Here is a 25057-nt window from a genome sequence, read left to right as displayed (position 1 = left end):
AGCTTAAGTCATTATACAAATCACTAGGTGAAGCAAAAACAGTGAGTGAAGTACATATCCATAGACAGAACAGTTTCCTAATGCCGACGTCCCAAACAGAATGGAATACATGAGACTGAACTAATGGAACATTAGTAGTTGATACTGTATATGGTTTCAGTGTATTATGTTGAGTCATCATATCCACATTGTCATGGGGGGGATTCAATTCTTTTGGGTGCCGTGATAATTTATGGGTGCATGATGGAGCAATGAAATTGTCCTGGGCGCCCATTAATTATTGCGCTTGTCACACCCAATAGATAGGGTTCAGCCGAGTATATGGGCTAAACCTGTCTAAAGTCTGGTTAGGGCACCCAAACCACAGACTTTTCACACATTTCTTCTTGCCACCTCACAAGGCTGCGAGAGGAAATGTGTGTTGTCTGTCCTCGTGCTCCCCCATATGGTCAGAATGTCAAAAATGTGTTTTTAATGTAAATGTATCCCTAACGCTACATCTAACCATAACCCTTATGCTAATGTCAACATTTCAACCATATAGACCTAATTATTGACATTATGAGGTCAATCCTATTCCCCGCGAAGGGTGCGAGGTGCCGTTGCTGCAGCATGTAAACACTGCCAGCGCCTCCGTAAACTCTCATCCCTCGCAGCCCCTTTTAGTGCCCGACTTGCAGATTTATGCTTGCAGCCCTGTCGTGGACCCCCAAGAGGGAGAAAAGGTGTCGGGATTCCGGCGCCGGTATACTGTGCACCGGGATCCCGACAGCCGGCAGACTGAAGACCACCCTTTTTCACCTGTGTATCATATTCACCTTCAGTGGCGTAATCTGACTGGATTAGATAGTATGGGAAGAATTCTGATGTTTTATGGCGCCGGTAAGTAATGGGCGTGTAGGAGCTATTTAGCTGTTGGATTCTTCTAAGGTGCTTGAGTGTAAAGCCGCCGGTTTCAAACTTCCCGCTGCCTGGTTGACTATATATAATATAATATCATTTTTATTTTTTTTCTTCACTGACTTTGCAATGTATCTGAAGATTTGAGACCATGTTTAAGTTGAATGTTTCGCACTGATGGGTTGTACCCCTTTTCCACGGCCAAAATAATCCGGGATATTGCCGGTCTATCGGGGTTGGACCACAGTGAAAACGACTCCCCAAAAAATGACCACGGTCAATGTACCTGGCTACCCGACCTGGGTTTTAAGCAAGGTTGAACACTGGAAGGACCCAGATAACGCTTACTGTGGTGAGAGAGATCAGAGACAGTCCATGGAGCTTTGCAACAGCGCTGTTAACACTGATGCTGAGCACACAGACTGCCTGAACCACCCGCAGCTGACCCACAGCTTCAGCCACAGGCTGTCCATTAGCTTAACCTGTAGCATTAACTGCAGCCCACAGCCTGATCCTCAGTTTAAGCACCCCCTGAACTGCAGGCAGGAAGACAGCCACACTCCTCTTTGTGAGCCTGAAAAAAGTAAATTCTGAATGACATCCATAGGGATTGACAGGGCTGACCTGGGTTCAGTGGAAATGGTGTTTGAATCCAGGATGGTGGAAAAGGGATATTACAGAAGTGCCTGTATAATTAACAACTTCCAAAATTTGTGTAGGAAAGCTGTTGCCATTTATTGGGCGCACAGCGCCATATTCCTTACTGCAATTGATGAACACAGCAGTAGACTTTACGGGAAACTGATGTTGAAGATAAGTTTTCCAGGGACAGAACTAGTTGTGTGACCTTTTCATTCAGTTCTAGAATATTGGATTTGGGATTTGCCTGGCCCCATTTTCCCGCAGTCCCTTCTCTCTCCCCCCCCAGCACTGGGAGTTCTTAGCAAAAGTTGGTTGGACAGCCACTAGTCTTTCTCGAGTCAGACATGCTTACACTTTGTAGAATTATTATGTAGTATTAAATGCCATGATTACTGTTACCTATTATTCATTCGCTGGCTTTAGAAAAGTGATTTTTGCATAAGGCTGCTTATGTAAAATGTGTGCTACGAGTTCCGTTAAGCACATTATTATAGGGATTGCATTGCACCAAGGTCAGCCCGACTGTGCAAGTGTTTCTGTGAGTTACCCTAAAATGCTGACAAGTATACACATATCGTGCAGTCATTTTGCTAAGGTGAGTACATATAGTTGTAAACATCTGTCGTGGGTGGGTGTGTATGTTGGATGAATGTTCATATTGTATTAATGTGTGTTTACTGGCCTTTTAAAAGTCATGTAGCAGCAGAGCTTCTGTATCCACAGGTTCTCAAACTCAGTCCTCAGGACCCCACACGGTTCATGGTTTCCAGGTCACCTGTAGATTTTTAAAATGTGACAGTTGGTGATACACAGTGCAGCTGCTGGGTGACGTGGAAAACGTGAACCGTGTGGGGTCCTGAGGACCGAGTTTGAGAACCACTGAAACCAAGGAGCTTCCTGTCCGCTCCAAAACCTGTCTGTTAGGAATGAGGTACTCTAGCAGCTGGGAGTACCATGGTTACTTAGCGAAAGATGCCGTGGTGGCTGCTGCATTTCTTATTCCGCCCTGCTATATCACCACAGCCAGTAAGCCGGGGGTGCACTAAATTCCTTGAAACCAATTCCTCCTCCTCTATTTTTTTTTATAACTGATATTTAAAAATCTATTTTTTTTCTGTTGGGTATCTGCAGTCTCTCATGATTGTTTAAGTCCATTTTTTCTTCTCCGTGACAGTGGTAGTAGTAGTAGTAGTAGTAGAAGGTCATGAATCTAAAACTTGTGGTCAGTTTAGTAAAACCTGTGCATTACTGCTGTAGCAGGATACTGTAGCATTTAATGAAATGTCAGTAACTTTTCTAAGTAATGCAAATATTTACTCTTTACCTATTTGCATTGCTGTTATACAGACATTTTTGCAGTTCATTAAGTGACAGCAATCCAAAGATAAATATACTGTATGATCTATTTTGATATTTACCATTGTTGAAATAACTTAATGGTTCAGTTCTTTTGTGCTGTTTTCTATATATCCTGATGCCAAATTCTGAAATAAAGTCATGACCTCCATCTAGCTGAGTGTGTATAAGTAAAGGGCTTGGGAAGACCTTCTGAAACCTAAGTTACCACAATAGCACTTAGTCAGTCAGCAAACTTCTATACAGGATGTACACTGCCTGAGCCTTTTGATTGGCTTGGACGCAAGATCTAATACCCAAGTGGTGTTGTGGTTCAGTGTAGCTGATCTGCTCTCCAGGTTACAGAGTGTTTTGAGATGAGAGGCTGGAGTAATTAGCAAGGATGTGTTCTTGGAGGGGAGGAATGCAGAGAGCCAGGAGTCATCCAGTGTTCCCTGTGACCTTGTTTAAAACTTCACCAGGGAATCTCAATAGATAAATGTTTGACAAACATATCTGTAGAATGATTAAATGTAATTTAACATGATCATTGAACAAAGGATTAGTTAACTAGTCATAGAAATGTTCTGTAACCAACAATGTTACATCTAAAGAGCTTTGTGGATGGAGGTCTGGTTAGAGTAGATCTGGGAGACAGCTGTGCCTTCCAGGTGCTCTTCTTTTATGATTCATTTTACATGATTTTCGTGCACTGGAAAGTGTCTGTTTTAAATCCTCCAAAGGGGTAACCAATAGTTTTCTAGCATCCTCGGCTCCTGTCTAAGTGACAGACATTATTTAATTGTTAGTATAGCTGAGCGTGGGTAGCCACGTAAACCAAGAGGGAAGATTTTTTTGTAAGGCCGATGGATCTTTGTAAACATCTGTGGGGCCAATCCAATTGTTGTCGACGTCCCCTCCTGTGCGTCTATCGGAGCTATTCAATTTCTCCAATAGAAACCCCTTAGCCGCAGCAGTTATATATTTTTTTTTTCTTGTAACCTCCAGAAAAAATGTTTCAAAGTCCGTAGTGTGAGAGCCCAAACATGGACTTTGGACGCCCAATTAAGTGGTTTAGACACTTTGTAGAGCTAAACCCGGAGCTGTCAGGCGCGCTAACTATTAATGAGCTTCTATCTGATATGAAAATTGAATAGCTCCTATAGACACCCAGCCAGGGGCATTGACAACAATTGAATTGGCCCAAGTGAATTTGTCTTAAGTGTTTATTGGCTTAGAATTGGTAAACTACACAGTTAAGGTAAAATGTGCTGATCTGTACGTTAAAGTAGCCCAAATTACTCCAATATAGGCCAATAGTATGGCTTGTATTTAATAAATAATGCAATAATGTAGTGTTTACTCTAGGTGCGGGCTGCTGATCAGTGAGGAGGGCAGAAAGGTATCACTACCATCATAGTCGCCCACGGGGGAGTGTATTTTCGCTTTGCAAGAGCGCGAACGCCTGTGCAGCCGCGCAGTACAAAAACATTTTGTGCAAAACAATACCAGCCCTGTAGTTACTTATTCTGTGCGATGATTGCTGCGACGAAGGTCCCAGAATTGACGTCAGATACCCGCCCTGAACACGCCTGCGTTTTTTCAAACACACCCAGAAAATGGTCAGTTGACACACCCATAAACTCCCACTTCCTGTCAATCTCCTTGCGATTGGCTGTGCGAATGGAATCATCGCTAGAAACAGTGCAAAACAACGATGCTCTTTGTACCCGTACGTGCGCATTGCGGCCCATACGCATGCATAGTTTTGCCGTTTTTTTAAAATGATCGCCACGCATCGAACAACAGCAGCTAGCGATCTACTCTGAATGAGGGCCCTAGAGTGAACGCTAAATAATGTGTGGTTAATTGTTCCCAAGTTATGGTCTTAAGTTATGTAAGAAGCTGCTCGCTTATTATGATGTCATTCAGATCCATGAGATCACATTTCACTCCAGAAGCGTGAATCCTCTACATGTAGCCCTTGCATACTTCTGCAGCTAATCTACTTTTTTGTTACTTTTTAAAAGCTTGGCACAATAATGGTTTGGATGACTTGTATTGTATCCGGGAATGTCATATGGCCCTTGGTGGCCACACATGCTGTGAAATTGGAGCCGCAGTTGAGGTCAGAGAATGTGTGTATCATAATGCCTGATAATAAATGGCTATGAGGTTGGGAAATGCACTAGAAAGATGACCGCACTTAAGGGCTCTACACATTGGCCGATCCGCCGCCGAGCTGCCCGACGGCGGATGTGGCCGACGGGCGACCCGGCGGCGGGGGGGGGCAGTGACGGGGGGGGAGTGAAGTTTCTTCACTCCCCCCCGTCACCCGGCTCCGTAGCAGTGCAAGCAAATATGGACGAGATCGTCCATATTGGCCTGCATGCACAGCCGACGGGGCATGTGCCTCCACACTCAAAGATATGAACGGTACCTCGTTCATTAATGAACGAGATCGTTCATATCTTTGAGTGATGTCGGCCAGTGTGTAGGGCCTATTAAGGTGCGTGTAGTTGTCTCCTGGATTTGTTGCCACGGACTACAAACCTTTAAAATAAATTTGACCATAATTCAAGATAAGTGCAACCAAGCAAATACACATCTTAAAGGCTTCGAAAGGGATATGTGGTTAATTTTTTATTGGTAAATAAATGGAGCTGCACAGGTGTGTGTTTGTGTTTTTCCCCCCACTTTATACAGTGGTTCTCAAACCGTGTGCCATGGCACCCTGGGGTCAATGTAATAGGCAAAACCAGTGCTGGTGGCTGCCAATTAATAAAATATGTAGACAAACAGAAGCAGATCCTGTACCTCACAAAACAATTAAACCTAAGGATGACATATAAACACAATTTACTTGATTGAAATATTTCTTTGTCAATTTCTCAATTAGAAACTTTTGGCCTAGGGGTGCCGTAAAAAAAATTCTGATACTCTTGGGTGCCGTCATTCAAAATAGTTTGGGAACCACTGCCTTAATAGTACTATTTATTGAAGGTTTGTATTGAACAACTAGAAAAACATTTGTATTTGTTTTTTGTTGTTGTTACAATAGGTAAAAAAAAAATTCTGCATGTTTGTTGTCAGGCTGAACTTTCTAAGCACACTCTCTAAGCCAGAAATATATCATCCCATTAGCTTTTCATGTTTGGAAGGTCCTACCTGTGTGTAAAAGCAGGAAGGGCTGCTCCTACAGCCTAGGGGTAAGTTGCAGTCCTTAGAATTAATGTGAAAAATGATCATAAGTTGCCTGTGGGGGTTGCTTTTGAAGAATATGTAGAAGAACGATGAGTCATTTTACGTTCTTAGATGTTTACACGGCAAGAGCTCTTCGGAAGGATCCCCATAACTATATTGAGCCCGAAGCCTATACTTGGATTACATGACACAAATCTGTTTACCCTGTAGCATCCAGATTGTTCAATATCGTTGCTGTCCTGTTGTAAACATTGGTGTTCAGCGATGCCTGGAATTCAGTCATTAACAGGACGTGTCTTGTGTGGATGGTAAATGGATGCGTCCACTCGCTGGTAATTGAACTTGAGTTGTCTACAATTTCATTGCAGAATTAATTATTGGACATTGATTAGTTCAAACTAGCCACAGTGTGTAGTTTCTATAGCGTTGACAAGACTAATAAAATCGGCAAAGAATGAAAATGAAGAATATGTGCGCTATTCAGTTCAGCGCAGATTGAATAGTGCTGGGAGTTAGCTCCCAATGCTATTCAATTCAGTGCGCTGTCTTGTCGGAGACGGACAGTTCTCCCGGACTAAATGGGGTATTTTGTCTCGAGAACCGGCATTCTCTGACTAAAGTGCCCGGCGCGACGCTGTTTCCATCACGCTAAGGACAGAAATCAGCATCACGCCAGCACTTTTGTCTGATTTCTGCTTGCACCTCGCTGGGGGTGCAGGATGAAATCCTCTCATCGGGCGTCACATCACGCTGCGTTGAATGGCACCGGTAGCTAATTCCCGCGCAAATTCAACCCACGATGAATTGAAACTAGCCCATTTTGACAAAATCATAATTCTATTACAGGTTGAGTATCCCATATCCAAATATTCCGAAATACGGACTTTTTTGAGTGAGAGTGAGATCAGTGATCGCGCTGAGCCAAAAAAAAAGTGGGTCCCAGGGACCCTTCACTTTTAAAAATTGGGGTCCTACCGGTCTTTTTCTGGGTCCCATCGGAATGAAGGTTCTTATTAATTTTAATCTTGTTTGGACACTACAAAAGTGTTGCAAGATGGGGGGGATGGGGTTACAGTGCTGCTGGGCTGTGTAGCATGCAGGACACCCTGCACCAGAGCTGTAACTAGACATTTTGGTGCCCTTAGGCAGAAAGTGAATTGGTGTTAGACCACTTAGACCATAAAGAATAGGTAGTGCGCGCCGCAAAATTTTAGGGGCGTGGCTTCATAGGGAAGGGGCGTGACCACATAATAGTGTCAATTCACATTACACCACACAGTAGTGGCGCTTATACACATTGCACCAGGTAGAACCTCCTATGCACACTAATCCAGGTAGATCACGTCATACACTTTGCTCCAGGTACAGCACGTCATACACTTTGCACCAGGTACAGCACGTCATACACTTTGCACCAGGTACAGCACGTCATACACTTTGCACCAGGTAGAGGACTTATACAAATTGCACCAGGTAGAGAACGTTATACACATTATGCCAGGTAGAGCACGTTATCATACACATTGCGCCTGGTAGAGCATATTATACACATTGCGCCAGGTAGAACACGTTATTATACACATTGCGCCAGGTAGAGCACGTTATCATACACATTGCGCCAGGTAGAACACGTTATCATACACACTGCGCCAGGTAGAGCACGTTATCATACACATTGCCGCTAGGTAGAGCACGTTATCATACACATTGCCGCTAGGTAGAGCACGTTATCATACACAGTGCGCCAGGTAGAACACGTTATACACACTGCGCCAGGTAGAGCACGTTATCATACACATTGCGCCAGGTAGAGCATGTTATCATACACATTGCCGCTAGGTAGAGCAAGTTATCATGCACATTGCGTCAGGTAGAACACGTTATTATACACATTGCACCAGGTAGAACACGTTATTATACACAATGCGCCTGGTAGAACACGTTATTATACACAGTGCGCCTGGTAGAGCACGTTATCATACACATTGCGCCAGGTAGAACACGTTATTATACACAATGCGCCTGGTAGAGCACGTTATTATACACATTGCGCCAGGTAGAACATGTTATTATACACAATGCGCCTGGTAGAACACGTTATTATACACAATGCGCCTGGTAGAGCACTGAGGCACATTGCAGTAACCACTTATCACCTCCAGTTGCACGAAGGGGCCGTTTAACACAAGTGGCTCCGCCCCCAGCAGCAACTCACTGACACTCACCATTTTTTCTGACAGCACAGTGCAGTGAGTGCACTGGCACAAGTAGCCAGCCTGCGCCTGTAGTAGCCGCAGCCTGGAGGAGCTCTATGTGAAATCGCAAGCAGAGGCTGTTCTCTGGCAAGAAGGAGCTCCTCCAATCGCTTCCCCTGACGGGCTGGCCACTGCTAAATATACCGATAATCAGTTACAACTGTGTCAAAGTAGTGGAGCCCCAGGTGCAATGGGAAAGTCAGTGTCACTGCACAGTTGTACTGATTACTGGTATATTTAGCAGTGGCCAGCCCGTCAGGGGAAGCGATCGGAGGAGCTCCTTCTTGCCAGCCTTGCGATTTCACAGATAGCTCCTTCATGCTGCGGCGCCGGCTGGCTACTTGTGCCAGTGCACTCACTGCACTGTGCTGTCAGAAAAATGGTGTCAGTGAGGCCCTGACACTCTGAGCGGCCTCACATTGCACACACGGAGCTTGCAGCCCCCGGGCATCCCGCATCTGCACCAGCTACTCCAGGTGAAGCGGGGCGATGCAGCACTGTCTACTGCTTACCTACAGCGGGAGCTGCGCAGCCCGGGCGGCTCCTGCTGGAAGGTGGTTGTCGGGTCTCGGTGGGGCGTTGAGCGGGTCCCGGGTAGGGGGGTGGCGGCGGGCAGATCCGGAGCTGTACTCCCAGTCGCAGAGGAGGGTGCTGGCGGCAGAGCGGAGGTGGAGTCGGATGAGCGGGGCCAGTCTGTCAGCTCTGCAGCACAGATTCATGTGCTGGCGGGGAGCAGGATTCAAAGCGGGAGATGCTGCAGGCTGTGATTGGATGGAGCCTACAGGAGGTGATTGGCTGAGAAAACAGCCAGTCACCTCCTGCATTCCGCTGACAGGCTTAACACATGCAAACACATATTCAGATGAGCGCGTCCTGTGGGACCCGCTCATCTTCTAAATGTGAGTCCCGGGCGGCTGTTTCTGGGTAAAATACGCGCCATAGCGCGTTTTTGCGATCACTGTGAGATAATGAAACCTTTGTTTTTTGATGGCTCAATGTACACAAACTTTGTTTAATACACAAAGTTATTAAAAATATTGTATTAAATGACCTTCAGGCTGTATGTATAATGTGTATATGAAACATAAATGAATTGTGTGAATGTAGACACACTTTGTTTAATGCACAAAGTTATAAAAAATATTGTCTAAAATGACCTTCAGGCTGTGTGTATAAGGTGTATCTGAAACATAAATGCATTCTGTGATTATATTTAGGTCCCATCACCATGATATCTCATTATGGTATGCAATTATTCCAAAATACGGAAAAATCTGATATCCAAAATACCTCTGGTCCCAAGCATTTTGGATAAGGGATACTCAACCTGTAATGTGTTCTTTTCAATTGAAATAGATCTTGAAATGGTCATGATTGTACATGTCAGGTCGTTATACATGATCATGTGGGAATAAAGCAAGTATGCCAATTTGCCACTTATGAGTCGGTGGGTGGGTTCGGTAGTGTGTGAAGGGTTTCCATTGATATTCACGTGCAGGACACCCAGAGGGGATTCACCAAAGCCTCCCTGGCATGATTGGTCCCTCCATCGCCAAGATGGCGTTACCTAATCTCAAAAAGAATAGGTATCACCATACCGCTTCTTAAATTGGAATTATAACTGCTTGATAAAGTAGACTCTCGTTTATTAAACATAATGATTGGATCAGATTTGTTTCAGTTACGTTTTGTATATAAAAAGTGGTTGAAATGTAACTGTGTGAACTATAAAACTGGACTGATTTGTGTCATTGGCTGGATGAGTATGTCTGGTGACCGATTGCTCTGAAGTCAGTTGTTCCTTAATTGTGGTTGATTCTTATGAAAGTGACGGCTGCATTAATATTTGCTATTGTGACAGTACTTTCGTGACACACAATGATTGAACTCAGTGACCACCAAATGGCAGCCGAGCCGCCTCCAGCTTTATAAGATTAATAAAATATGGCTTTGAAGATGCTGATTGAAGGTAGGGCTAGGAATTTCTAAGTGGATGCAGCTGGGGTTCTCTGTATAGTGACCTACTTCCCATTTTCTCCGATGTTGCATAGTACCCAGAAAAGCATTTCCGTATATGCTCTGGGCTTGATGTAGATTATACTCTGATCACACATGCAAAACATGACTACTTCTAAGTGTCTGTTATACCTAGCAGGGTGTTGTGATCTCTCTGCCCATTCTGCTGCAGAGGCCGGTGACGGTGCACAGCCATTTGTAGTGTACAGCAGACTGCATGCTGTGGTGTTGCCTGCAATGCAGAGCTCTTTAGGAAATGGCTAATTTGCATTCTAGCCCGAATATTTAGGATTTTCCTGCTGTCAGATGGAGAATTTCCTTTTATTTATCTATTAACTTGTGTAGTAATGAAAACAATAGTGCTGTGTAAAACCGAAAAGCGTGTGTGTGTGTGTGTGTATGTGTATATATAATATAATATTTATTTCTGCAGCGGGGTATACTGTATTCCATATGGAATAACATCGGGGTGTAGAGTAGGATCTTGATCCGAGGCACCAACAGGCTAAAAGATATGACTGTTCCAAAGATGCATAGTGCCGCCTCCTCTATAACCCTGCCTCCGTGCCCAGGAGCTCAGCTCAGTTTGTAAGTTGGTGCCTGCAAGCAGGTCACTACCAGGGAGGGCTGCTCCAGTAGCCCTGAAAAGAGCTTTTAAATTGAAAAATAGAAGACTTCAAGGGCTGCAGCAATAGGTATTGAGTACTAGATGTCACTCTGACATCTCATGCTGCAGCTCCATCACCTCCCCCAGCAGCGCTGTATACTCCCGTGCCCTGGTTGCCGGGTACTTATAGCTCCAGTCTCCGGTCTCCATCAGGGCACACACACTCACCGCTGCTCTCCAGGATCGCGTGGCCGCACCAAGGGAGGAAATAAGAGGGTCCCCCAGGCGGGACCCGCTGAAGTCGCGATCCGGCACGGTCTTTAGGAGATGTGCTGGCGTGGACACTGTGGCCGTACAGGGACCCCGCTAGACCACCAGGGCAAGGGCACAGGTCACAGGTCGGATTGTACTAAAAATCAGTTTTAACAAGTCCCGCAGTACCCGGTGGTGAAGTCCAGTAAGGGGATAAGGCTTTGACTTGTAGCCCCTCCCCCAGCCACAGGCACCATTTACTGCAAATGTTCCCGCCCTGGAGCTGCTTCTCTCTGCCTCCCTCACTCCCTGTCAGCGTTTGGTCGTCATTTCTCACATGCTGCGCTGATCCTGGGACTGCTGGGCAATGTCTCCTCTGTAAAGCCGCCTGCATCCAGCGCTGTGCATTTAGGGACACTTAACTATTCTACATATCTTTAGACCGCATTAGTTAAGAAAGAGTGCATACATTCAGGGTTATTTAGTACAAGTACCCTGTGATATACATCCAGTTTCACTGTGCATTGTTAGATCTATATTATTATATAGCATTACTCTGTAGTCCAGTTACTTAGTATTGCTAGTCCAGTGCAGTTTTATTGTTTGTAATAATTCCTGCATTGTGCATGTGACTGTGTGTGCCAGTAGCTGCTGTGTGATTTCTATTCCATTTACAGTATCCCACCGGTTTTGCTATCCCTATATTCCAGTGATGGGGAACCTTTGGCACTCCAGCTGTTGTTGAACTACACATCACAGCATGCCCTGCTACAATTTTGCTATTTGGCCATGCTAAAGCTGCAGCAGGGCATGCTGGGATGTGTAGTTCAACAACAGCTGGAGTGCCAAAGGTTCCCCATCACTGCTATATTCTATACCCTGAGGGGGACTATGTGCGTCAGGGTCCTATAGATATAGTGTTTCACAGGATGTACTTGTTTGATATTTTCTCTGTGAAGTTACAGTCACTGTATACCTCTTAAATTCCCTATTTTGTGTTCTGCTTGCAGCCACACTGTAAGGTTTTTTTTTGCCAGGTATTCTTTCTGCTGTTAATGCACTTTTGGTCACCCTAAGGGTACGCTTACAAGTAATGTCTGCTAGAGAGGGTGTCGACTCCGGGGCTGATCCTGCACCAGGCAGTGCTGACGCCATGGATGGTCATGAGGAAAATATAGCAACAGAGGGTTCAGGTACGGGGGTCTCTGCACCCCAGGGTCAGTCGGCAGCACCAGGGGCAGATCAAATCACGCCATGGGCTACCTTTGCTAATTTACTGACTACGCTGGTAACTAGGCTTACACCCCCTATGGGACCTTCTGTGCCATTACAGCCACATATTGTCCCTGCAGTTACTCCGCCATGGGCAGATACTCTGTCTTCTCAGTTACAGCAATTAAACCAGTCTCTGGTTAAACAAAAAGCTAACCCTCACCCGCCTAAGACCAAAGGGGTCCTCTAAATGGGCCATTACTTCCTCACAATCCACGCATGTCCCGGATACTTTTTCCGATGAAGATGGCGCTTACACTGACCCCACTGACACTGATCCAAATACTTCTTCAGATGGGGAAACTCTTGACACAAGTGGACGTTCCTGACCTCTTGGAGGCCATCAGGCAGAAGGTGACTAAATTGCTTCTACCCCATTCTGACCACCTGGTTGACATACGTCAGGAATCCTGGGAATCTCCAGGTACGAAATTTTCACTGTCTAAAAAGATGCTGGCTCGTTATCCCCTCACGGCAGAGATCAGTAAAGTTGGGAAACCCCACCTCCGGTGGACTCTCAGGTTACACGCCTGGTGGTGTCCTCGGCTCTGCCTGTCACTACCGTCACCTCCCTGAAGGAACCGACTGATAAGCGTGTGGAGGGTTGCTTGAAGTCCATTTACGCTCTTGCAGGGGCTGTGCATAGACCCACTATAGCGGCTGCCTGGGCGGCGAAAGCTATTGAAGCCTGGGTTCAGGATGTTGAAGCGGAACTACCTTCTAATTTTTGTTTCCTATATAATTACGGCCTCTCATTACATTCAGGAGGCGGCTTCTGATGCCGGTGTCCCAGTGGCCAAGGCGTGTACTACGTCCATTCTGGCTCGCAGGATTCTTTGGTTGCGTTCCTGGTCTGTTGACCTGGACTCTAAAAAGACATTGGAGGTGATACCCTTTAAGGGGAAAATACTTTTTCGGGAAGACCATAATAAAATTGTTGCTGATTTAGCATCAGCTAGGACTGCTTGTCTACCTAGTACTACTCCTTCGGCTCCGAAGGCTAAGAGTACTTCCTTGCGTTCATTTCGGCCTCCAGGTAAAGCAAAGGGTCAGGCGTACCCAAACAAGACATGCTCTTCCAAATTTACCAAGCCCAAACCAAAACGTGCCTGGGCTGCCCATCAGCCTGCTTCCAAAACGGATAAACTGGCCGCATGACCGTGCGGGCCTCCCTCTGGGGGATCTCAGGGTGGGAGGCAGACTTCTATGGTTTGCTCAGGTGTGGTTAAAGACCACTTCGGATGCCTGGGTAAGGGAAGTCGTTGCGCACGGTTACGCCATCTCTTTCAAGAAATGTCCCCCTCGGTTTTGCTCAATCAACATCCTTTCGGATCAAGTGAAAGCATAGACGCTCCATCTGGTGGTGCAATCTCTCCTGGATACAGGAGTGATAGTGCCGCTGGCTCAGAGGGGCAGGGGGTACTATTCCACGCTGTTTCTTGTCCCGAAACCGAATGGATCCTCCCAGCCCATTCTCAACCTCAAGTCTTTAAACAAATTTGTGAAGGTTTCCAAGTTCCGTATGGAAACTCTTCTTTCTATTGTTCTGGCCTTGGAGCCCATGGACTATATGGTATCCCTGGACATACAGGTTGCGTACCTACATATCCCTATTGCCATGTCGCATCAGCAATACCTGCAGTTTGCCATTGGCAACCTACATTACCAATTTCAGGCCTTACCGTTTGGTCTGACCACGGCTCCACGAATTTTCCCCAAGGTCATGGCGGTTATGACTGCTCTCCTTCGTTGTCGGGGCATCAGGATCCTACCGTATCTGGACGATCTGTTGATCCTGGCAACCTCACCAGAGGTACTCCTTCGTCATCTGGAACTGACGTTCTAATTCCTACAAGCCCACGGGTGGCTCAACAACTGGAAGAAATCCTCCCTGGTACCTGCTCAGAGCATGCTGCACCTGGGTGTGTTGTTGGACACACACAAGCAGCGGTTGTTTTGTCTCTGGACAAGGCCCTGAAACTTCAGGATAAAATGACTTCTTATCTCGCCCACGTGTGTTGATTCACTCGGTGATGCAAGTACTGGGCCTCATGGTGTCGACTTTAGACATGGTAGAATACGCTCAATTTCACTCCCGCCCTCTCCAGAAGTTGATTCTCTCCAAATGGGACGGCTTACCCCACCGTCACAGGACTCGCATGATCTCCCTAACTCCGGACGTTCGCCTGTCTCTGTCCTGGTGGCTTCAGGATCAGCGATTGGACAGGGGTCGTCCCTTCTGGTTCTTCACCTCAACTGGGTCCTGCTGACGGCGGATGCCAGTCTGAGGGGTTGGGGCGCAGTGTTGGAGCAACACTCTTCAAGGTCGGTGGAGCAGGGAAGAGTCTCTCCTCCCGATAAACATTCTGGAACTGCGGGCAGTGTTCAATGCACTGAAACTAGCCCTGCCTTGGATACAGAACAGGCCTGTTCAAGTACAGTCAGACAACCACCACGGTGGCGTACATAAATCATCAAGACGGCACTCGAAGCCGCATGGCAATGAGGGAAGTGTAAAGGATACTTCAGTGGGCAGAAGCCATCTGCCAGCCATATCGGCAGTGTTCATTCCAGGGAGTCCTCAACTGGTAAGCAGACTTCCTCAGTCGTCAGGACGTACACGGCGGAGAGTGGAGCCTTCATCCAGAAGTATTTCAACTCCTAGTGGACTAGTAGGATCTACCAGATGTAGACCTGATGGCGTCTCGACACAATCACAAGGTTCAGGTCTTTGGTGCAGGAACAAGGGATCCTCAAGCAGCGTTCGTGGACGCATTGGCTATTCCATGGAACTTTCGGTTGCCGTATGTGTTCCTCCGGTGTCACTCCTGCCCAGGGTAATAAGAAAGTTCAAGCAAGAAGGGGGAATCCTTTTTCTGCTCGCTCCAGCGTGGCCCAGACGGCATTGGTTCTCAGACCTACAGGGTCTCTCGATAGTGTCCTCTTCTACTTCCACAACGCCCAGACCTTCTCGTTCAGGGCCTCTGTGTCTACAAGGATTTGGCTCGACTGGCTTTGACGGCGTGGCTCTTGAAGCTTCCGTCCTAAGGGCCAAATGCGGTCATTCAAACTATGTTGAAGGCCCGTAAACCGGCTTCGGCTCGGATTTATTATAGGGTCTGGAATTCTTATTTCACATGGTGTGCTGCTAAGAATGTTGACGTATTCAAATTCAGTACTGCCACTCTGTTGGCCTTTCTCCAACAGGACCTGGACTTAGGCTTGCGTCTGGCCTCTCTCAAGGTTCATATTTCGGTCTTGTCAATTTGGTTTCAGGGAAAGATTGCGACTTTGCCTGATGTTCCTACTTTCACTCAGGGTGTTTTTCGAATTCAACCTCCCTACATGCCTTCTGTGGCTCCTTGGGATTTGTCGGTTGTTGTGGACGCCTTACAAGAGGCTCCTTTTGAACCCCTGGTGTCGGTGGACCTTAAATGGCTTACTCTTAAGGTCTTGTTTTTGCTGGCTATTGCCTCTGCTAGACATGTTTCAGATTTGGGTGCCTTATGCTGTCAGTCACCTTACCTGATTTTTCACCGTGACCGGGCGGTTCTTCGGACCCGCTCTAGTTATCTGCCTAAGATGGTGTCTTCTTTCCACCTTAGCCAAGAAATTGTGGTTCCGGCATTTACCTCTCCAGGTTTGTCATCCAAAGAGAAATCTTTGGATGTGGTACGGGCTCTCCGTATTTATGTGAAAAGAATGGAGTCAGTTCGGAAATCTGACTCTGTCTGTTCTTTTTGGTTTTCATAAATGTGGCTGGCCTGCTAATAAGCAGACCTTGGCCAGATGGATTAGAATGGTGATTGCACATGCTTATGTTCAGGCTGGCCTTCCAGCTCCTGATGCCATTAAATCCCATTCTACTCGGTCGGTTGGACCTTCTTGGGCGGCACGTCGTGGTGCGACCCTTGAACAATTGTGCAAGGCGGCTACATGGTCCTCAATGAACACGTTCATAAGGTTCTACGCCTTTCGATACTTCCGCCTCCCAGGATGCTTCCTTTGGACGCCGGGTTCTTGTGCCTGCTACGGTGTGTCCCCTCCCATGAGGAACTGCATTAGGACATCCCCGATGTTATTCCCTGTGGAATACAGTGTACCCCGCTGCAGAAAAGGAGATTTATGGTAAGAACTTACCTTTGTTAAATCTCTTTCTGCGAGGTACACTGGATTCCACCAGGCGCCCACCCTGACGCACTTAGCTTCTTTGGGTCTGTATGGCATTAGCCGCTGGTACCTTCTCCTGTCGTGAGAATGTGGTTCTGTGTGGCTACTAACTATTGTCGTCTCTTTTCTACCTGCTACTGCATTGGACTGGTTAACAAAACTGAGCTCCTGTGCACGAATGCGGGGTTATAGAGGAGGCGGCGCTATGCATCTTGGGAACAGTCAAAGATTTTAGCCTGTTGGTGCCTCGGATCAAGATCCTACTCTACACCCCGATGTTATTCCCTGTGGAATATAATATGTGTGTGTTTCATATGTAAATATGACATTGTCGTGCCTATGAAGTGTGGGTCTAATTCTTGCCTTTATAATAGAGCTGCAGTGGAATGTTGGAGTAAAATTGAAAAGGGTAAAATTCCGTTTTAAAGTCAGGGGCGTGCGGCAAGCTGCGACAGCTAAGGCGCAGTGCCCCGCTGAACAAACAGCCCCTCAGGACGGTGGTCCTGCAGTGGAGAAGCGGCTCAGCACCTCATGAGGATGGTGACGGTCTCTCCCCCTAACACCCACAGCGCAGGTATGCTGTTGCCCAAACAGTATATCGAAATAAGTAAAAGTTTAAATGAAATTGAAGAAAAACTCTGGAGCTTGCAGAGTGTGCGTCCTCTCCTGAGGGCACTTTATTCTAAACTGCCTGTGGGAGGGGGATAAAGAGGAGGAGCCAGCACACCCAGTTGCACTGGCTCCTTTGGACCGGTCTATACCCCATCGTACTAATCTGTCCCCCAATATCCCTTATGGATGCTAGAGAAATATTTTTTCATATTCTGTGAATATTTTAAGATTTTTATTTATTCTCAAACTCCTTTTTAATAATGAAACTTGTATGTAGGAAACCTACTTTCAGACACTGATACTCTTTTTCCACTATCTAGCACGGGTCGCAGCCGGGAGCCTGACACGTCTGCGACCCGTGCTAGAGCCCCCTTCTACACTGCGCTCATTAACCCGTTTGCACTACACAGCTTACCGGGTTGAACACGTGTTCAACCCGGCAAACTACCCGGGTAGGATTCCAGGATCACTTGATCTGGGAATTTGCAGGGGGGGGGGGGCGTTTCTACTAGAAAAAAACACGGTAAATGCGCGCCTCCCGCGCGTTTACCCGTGTTTTTTGAGCTAGTGGAAAAAGGGTATCACTTTAGGTGCTAGAACTCCACAGACCACACAAGACTATTTATTTGAATAATGTATAAACCTAATTTTTCTGAATGAGAGTGATTCAAACTTGGTTGTTTTAGGACCAGATTGCCCTCGAGTTGCTGCATGTTTCATCATAAAATAATTAAATTAAAAACTTAGATCCTGTGATCCCATCTGTGCCTCGTTTTGAGCTTCTACGTTTTCCAATTCCTTGCATGAAATGCCATTCACAGGGAGCAGACATTTATTGCAAATGACTTACTTCTGCTAAACTTTTATGCATGATTTAATAAACTTTTTAGGTGGTACTTTTTAAATGACAAAGATATTGATTATTCCTGCTGATAGAGAGAGAACAGTATTTTAAGGCTTTACTTGTACCTTGAAAGACAGTGCAGAAGAGTAGTTTACAGCTTTTATTAATGATAACATCAAAATAAAAACACAATGGCTTTCTTTGTGTTTTTAAATAAAAAATACACTTTTTTTAATGTGATGCATTTCATTATCCTGCATGAGGGTTATCTAGTGGAAAAACAAAAACTGCGTCGAGTCTTTATGGACCTATTCAATTCAGCCCAATGTGCCTTCATCAATAAGTGATAGTGAATGATAGTGCCAACAACGCAAATGTTCTCTCGCACCTCTGTGGGTATAATGGAAAACTTGCAGTGCCAGCAGGCATGTATCACAAATTCCACTTTCACAGATTGTTTCAGCCACTATATTATTGCCAACCAGTAATGCTCTGCAACGTATCACCTTTTCACTATTCATGTGTCTACAGATTTTTTTATTTTATTTTTTTAAACTTGATGTTGATTTAGAAGTGTTCATCCCCTGTAGACTAGTACTTAGAAGAACCACCTTTTCTGCATGAATAGATTTTTGTCTGTTGGGGATAAGTTTGGGAGTGCCCATTCTTTGTTGCAGGTTTGCTCCGTGGTGTTCAGGTTGGTTGAATGAACCCTTATGGACTGCAATTTTTAAATAGTTCCTCAGAAACTCCGTTGGCTTGAGATCTAGACTCTTGAGTTAGCCATTGTAGAATGTTCACCTTTTTGTTCATCCACTCCAATGTTGCTTTTGCCCTGTACTTGGGATCATTGTCCTGCTGAAAGGTGAACGTCTCCCAATCTTTAGTTTTCTAGCAAACTGGAGCAGGTTGCCTTTCTGTTTGCACCATCCACCTTTCAAGTTTTTAACAAGGTACCCATTACCTGCTGCGGAAAAGCATCCCCAGGACATGATGCTGCCATCCCAGTTCTTCACAGTTGTGATTGTTTACTATGGAATAAGCAGTGTTAGGTTTGCACTACACACAGCGTCTTCAATTGGGGACAAAAAGCTCCAATTTTTTTCCCCCCAACTGACCATGGACCTTATTCCACATTTCAGCTGGGTCACTCTGATGTTTTCTGACAAACTCCAGGTGTGCTTTGATGTGGCTTTTATTCAGTAGCGGCTGCTTTTCACCCACCCTGCCATACAGATGGGTTGTATACACATCTCTTGATATAGGTGACAGGTGTGCACCTTCACTCCAGTCTCAGACACTGAACTCTCTGGCTTCTTCAAAATGCTAGTTGGTCTCTCTGGCTTCTCACACAAATCTCCTGTTATTTGGAGTTTTGAGGGATGTCCTTGACTAGTTAGATGATCCGGTTTCCAGTTCCTTACAATTGATACAACCGTGTCCACTGGGATATACAACAACTTCAATGTTACTTGTAACCTTATTCCTATATTGTGCATTTTGTATAACTTTCTTTCATTTTCTTGGAATGCTCTTTGGTTTTCATTTTCGCAGCTTTCCCTCAAAGTTACAATTTGACCAATGTTTTGTGATTTAGAGGGTGTTTTATCCATAGCATCAGACCTTTTTTTTTCATGATTCACAGGTGGAGGTTAATTAAAAGTCAGTTGTTAGGGTAATATCCTTCATTCGTGCAAACTTGGGTATTCTGCAGCACAGGGGTTGAATATTTGTCAACCGTTTTAGATTTTCAGTTTTTATTACCAATCTGCAGACAAACAATAATTATGAGTTTAAAAATATAATAGCATACTGGTTAATGATAAACACTCTGGGCTGAATGTAATTGTTTATCGCAATTTAATCTCCCATCTAAAGTGATAAGAGATTGGAGAGGGGCGTATTCAAATAGTTTTTTCCCCTGCTGGTTGCGCCCAGATAGGCTGGGTTTATCCGCGTAAAACCAATGTACCGATTGCAACGTGAAAAGTACTGTTTGGGTCCCCAAATGGTTCTCTTTTCGCATATTTCAGCTCGCTTTCATCAGGGGCTGGGAGCTAGATTACGTCTATATCGTGTCTGAACAGAGTGACTATTGAATTGCTCTGTTGGGCACTGGGGGGAGAGGCCGTTGAATTTCCCCCCTCTATCAATTTGTGTGAAAGTCATTTGGAATATAGACACATATGTTTACTTTTTAGAGTGTTGAATACTTCTGCACGCCGCTGTATCATATATTTTATTTTGTTCATTTGTTTGTGGTTTCATTCACGTGGGTACGATCCCCTCCCGATTGACTTCTGGGTCATGTACTATGTACCGATTATCTTTATTTTAATTGGCCAGCATTACTTATGTTGCCACATTAAAATTAGATAACCCCTATCAAAGTTCTTTGACTAAAAGTGACTCTTTAAAAGTGGTGTTTAACCTCATTCTAGCCAGTGCCAGCGGAAGATAGCAGACGGTGTTAGAAGGACTCATCATGATTCTTCACCTACTTGTTATTGCTGCAGATCTCCGCGTGCACCTTTTACCTGCCTCATTAAACGATCAGAAAGTTCCTATGAGTAGTCTGACTAGCTCCTAGATTTTACAATGTGTTGTAGTGGGGAAATAATAAAGTTGTGTATAAATACTTCATGTTGCTAAAGGCAGCCATGCACTGTGCAATTATCGGCCCGATCAGACTCTTATGAGCTGGTCAGGCTGATTGAACAGTGTATGATTAACAACCAAATGATGGGCATGAGAAATCGTTCAGCTAGAGATGCGATAATTGGTAGTCAGATCTGTTAGCGGACATACTCGCCCTCGGAAAGCGAGGCCAATTATCTGACAGAGTGGCAACACCAGATAATGGGGCAGATGTATTAAGCCTGGAGAAGGGAAATGGAAGGTGATAATGCACCAGCTAATCAGCTCCTTACTGTCATTTTTCAAATCATTAATGATTGGCTGGTGCATTAATCACCTTGTGCTTATCACTGGGGGGGGGGGGGGGTGTGTGTGTGTGTGTGTGTGAACTCATGACATATTTATTAACAGTTCTTAACAGAGTGCACGCACATTCTGCATGTATGGTGGTCTATACAAGTTTTCATATATTTTGGTTGGGGGTGATGGTTACCAAATTTTACAAGTTTTGTGACCAGGAGAAGCACTTACCGATGCTGATCGCTGCCATTGTCTAAGGCAGGCTCAACCCCTAGCCATGGACACAAGGCCAGTAACAGTACGCAGTGTGCGGTACTTGGCAGGGAGACCGCCACAAGGTCTGCTGAGAGCAAGTGTTCCAGACATGTCTCTAACTGCATCAGAGACCCCGTGCCACTTTATAACACTGCTGTTTCTCTGTATAAGCAGCCAGCACGTTCCCTCTCCGGTGGGCAGTGTTTTTCTCTCCTGTTCTGGAGGACTGCACACAGCTTTGTTTTTTACCTTTGTGGGGCGATCTTATGGGCATAACAGTGTTATGTGTTGTGTGATGGCATGTGGAGGGCACTGAGGGGTGCTGAAGGGCCATTTGGGAAGGAATGAGAGACACAGAGGGGGCGTGTGTGGAGAACCGAGGTATGCCGAGGGGGCGTGTGTGGCGGACCGAGGTATGCCGAGGGGGCGTGTGGGGAGGACTGAGGCGAGCCGATGGGGCCCTGTGGGGAGGACTGAGGCGTGTGGAGGACCGAGGCGTGCTGAAGGGGCCCTGTGGGGAGGACCGAGGCGTGCCGAGGGGGCCCTGTGGGGAGGACCGAGGCGTGCCGAGGGGGCCCTGTGGGGAGGACCGAGGCGTGCCGAGGGGGCCCTGTGGGGAGGACCGAGGCGTGGGGAGGGGGCCATGTGGGGAGGGCAGGGGGGTGCCGACGGGGCCATGTGGGGAGGACCGATCTATAGGAGAAGTGTATGGAAATATAGTACACATGGCCCAAATGTATTAAGCCTTAAAAAGTGATAGATTAGAGACTGATAGAGTGATATATAACCAGCCAATCGGCTTCCTAAATGTAATTTTTCAAACGCAGCCTGTTACATGGCAGTAAGGACGTTGATTGGGTGGTCATTTATCACTCTTTATCCGTCTCCACGTTATCACTTTTTTCTCTGACGTCCTAAGTGGATGCTGGGACTCCGTAAGGACCATGGGGAATAGCGGCTCCGCAGGAGACTGGGCACAACTAAAGAAAGCTTTAGGACTAGCTGGTGTGCACTGGCTCCTCCCACTATGACCCTCTTCCAGACCTCAGTTAGAATCTTGTGCCCGGCTGAGCTGGATGCACACTAGGGGCTCTCCTGAGCTCCTAGAAAGAAAGTATATTTTAGGTTTTTTATTTTCAGTGAGATCTGCTGGCAACAGACTCACTGCAGCGAGGGACTAAGGGGAGAAGAAGCGAACCTACCTGACTGGAGATAGTTTGGGCTTCTTAGGCTACTGGACACCATTAGCTCCAGAGGGATCGAACACAGGACCCGACCTCGATCGTTCGGTCCCGGAGCCGCGCCGCCGTCCCCCTTACAGAGCCAGAAGCATGAAGAACGTCCTGGAAATCGGCGGCAGAAGACTTCGGTCTTCAACAAGGTAGCGCACAGCACTGCAGCTGTGCGCCATTGCTCCTCATGCACACCTCACACTCCGGTCACTGATAGGTGCAGGGCGCTGGGGGGGGGGGGGGGGCGCCCTGAGCAGCAATATGAATACCTTGGCTGGCAAAAAAATCACAATATATAGTCCCAGAGGCTATATATGTGATAAATACCCCTGCCAGAATCCATGAAAAAAGCGGGAGAAAAGTCCGCCGAAAAAGGGGCGGGGCTATCTCCCTCAGCACACTGGCGCCATTTTTTCTTCACAGTGCAGCTGGAAGACAGCTCCCCAGGCTCTCCCCTGAAGTTTTCAGGCTCAAAGGGTTAAAAAGAGAGGGGGAGCACTAAATTTAGGCGCAATATGTGTATACAAGCAGCTATTGGGGGAAAATTCACTCAGTTATAGTGTTAATCCCTGCATTATATAGCGCTCTGGTGTGTGCTGGCATACTCTCTCTCTGTCTCCCCAAAGGACTTTGTGGGGTCCTGTCCTCAGTCAGAGCATTCCCTGTGTGTGTGCGGTGTGTCGGTACGGCTGTGTCGACATGTTGGATGAGGAAGGTTACGTGGAGGCGGAGCAGAGGCCGATAAATGGGATGTCGCCCCCTGTGGGGCCGACATCAGAGTGGATGGATAACGTAACAGCTGTGGGACAGCCGACTTCTCAGCCCGCGCCTGCCCAGGCGTCTCAAAGGCCATCAGGGGCTCAAAAAATGCCTGTTACCTCAGATGGCAGACACAGATGTCGACACGGAGTCTGACTCCAGTGACGACGAGATTGAGACATATACACAATCCACTAGGAACATCCGTTGCATGATCTCGGCAATGAAAAATGTGTTACACATTTCTAACATGAACCCAAGTACCACATAAAAGGGGTTTTATGTTTGGGGAGAAAAAGCAGCCAGTGTTTTGTTCCCCCATCAGATGAGTGAATGAAGTGTGTAAAGAAGCGTGGGTTCCCCCGATAAGAAACTGGTAATTTCTAAAAAGTTACTGATGGCGTACCCTTTCCCGCCAGAGGATAGGTCACGTTGGGAGATATCCCCTAGGGTGGATAAGGAGCTCACACGTTTGTCAAAAAAGGTGGCACTGCCGTCTTAGGATACAGCCACTTTGAAGGAGCCTGCTGATAAAAAAGCAGGAGGCTATCCTGAAGTCTGTATATACACACTCAGGTACTATACTGAGACCTGCAATTGCCTCAGCATGAATAGTGCTGCTGCAGCATGGTCTGATACCCTGTCAGATAATATTAATACCCTAGACAGAGATAGTATTTTCTAACATAGAGCATATTAAAGACGTCTTCTTATATATGAGGGATGCACAGAGGGATATTTGCCGGCTGGCATCCAGAATTAAGGCAATGTACATTCTACCAGGAGGGTATTAGAGACCCGGCAGTGGACAGGTGATGCTGACTTTAAAAGGAACATGGAGATTCTGCCTTATAAGGGTGAGGAATTGTTTGGGGATGGTCTCTGGGACCTCGTATCCACAGCAACAGCTGGGAAGAAAATTTTTTACCTCAGGTTTCCTCACAGCCTAAGAAAGCACCGTATTTTCAGGTACAGTCCTTTCGGCTTCAGAAAAGCAAGCGGGTCAAGGCGCTTCCTTTCTGCACAGAGACAAGGGAAGAAGGAAAAAGCTGCACCAGACAGCCAGTTCCCAGGATCAAAAATCTTCCCCCGCTTCCTCTGAGTCCACCGCATGACGCGGGGCTCCACAGGTGGAGACAAGTGCGGTGGGGGCGCGTCTCGGGAACTTCAGGGACCAGTGGGCTTGCCCACAGGTGGATCCCTAGGTTCTGCAAGTAGTATCACAGGGATACAAGCTGGAGTTCGAGGCGACTCCCCCTCGCCGTTACCTCACATCAGCCTTGCCTGCTGCCCTCGGAGAAAGGGAGGTAGTACTGGCGGCAATTCACAAGCTGTACTTCCAGCAGGTGAAATCAAGGTACCCCTCCTTCAACAAGGCCGGGGTTACTATTCCAAAATGTTTGGGGTACCGAAACCAGACGGTTCAGTGAGACCCATTCTAAAATTGAAATCCTTGAACACTTATATACGAAGGTTTAAGTTCAAAATGGAATCGCTCAGGGCGATTATTGCAAGCCTGGAGAATTTCATGGTATCACTGGACATCAAGGATGCTTACCTGCATGTCCCTATTTACCCTCCTCACCAGGAGTACCTCAAAATTGTGGTACAGGATTGTCATTACCAATTCCAGACGTTGCCGTTGGTCTGTCCCCGGCACCGAGGGTATTTACCAAGGTAATGGCCGAAATAATTATCCCGTACTTGGACGATCTCCTTAAAAAGACGAGGTCCAGGGAGCAGTTGTTCGTCGGAGTAGCACTGT

The 25057-nt window shown here is 46.4% G+C and overlaps 1 protein-coding gene across 2 annotated transcripts in view; it reads left to right on the top strand.

Annotated features, from left to right (window-relative positions):
- Window positions 1-25057, top strand: part of ABL2 (ABL proto-oncogene 2, non-receptor tyrosine kinase) — an 87427-nt gene that overhangs the window by 2553 nt on the left and 59817 nt on the right. The window lies entirely within an intron of this gene.

The sequence above is a fragment of the Pseudophryne corroboree genome, chromosome 9 (genome assembly GCF_028390025.1).
Source record: "Pseudophryne corroboree isolate aPseCor3 chromosome 9, aPseCor3.hap2, whole genome shotgun sequence".
Taxonomy (NCBI): domain Eukaryota; kingdom Metazoa; phylum Chordata; class Amphibia; order Anura; family Myobatrachidae; genus Pseudophryne; species Pseudophryne corroboree.
This window is presented reverse-complemented; position numbering and strand designations above follow the sequence as displayed.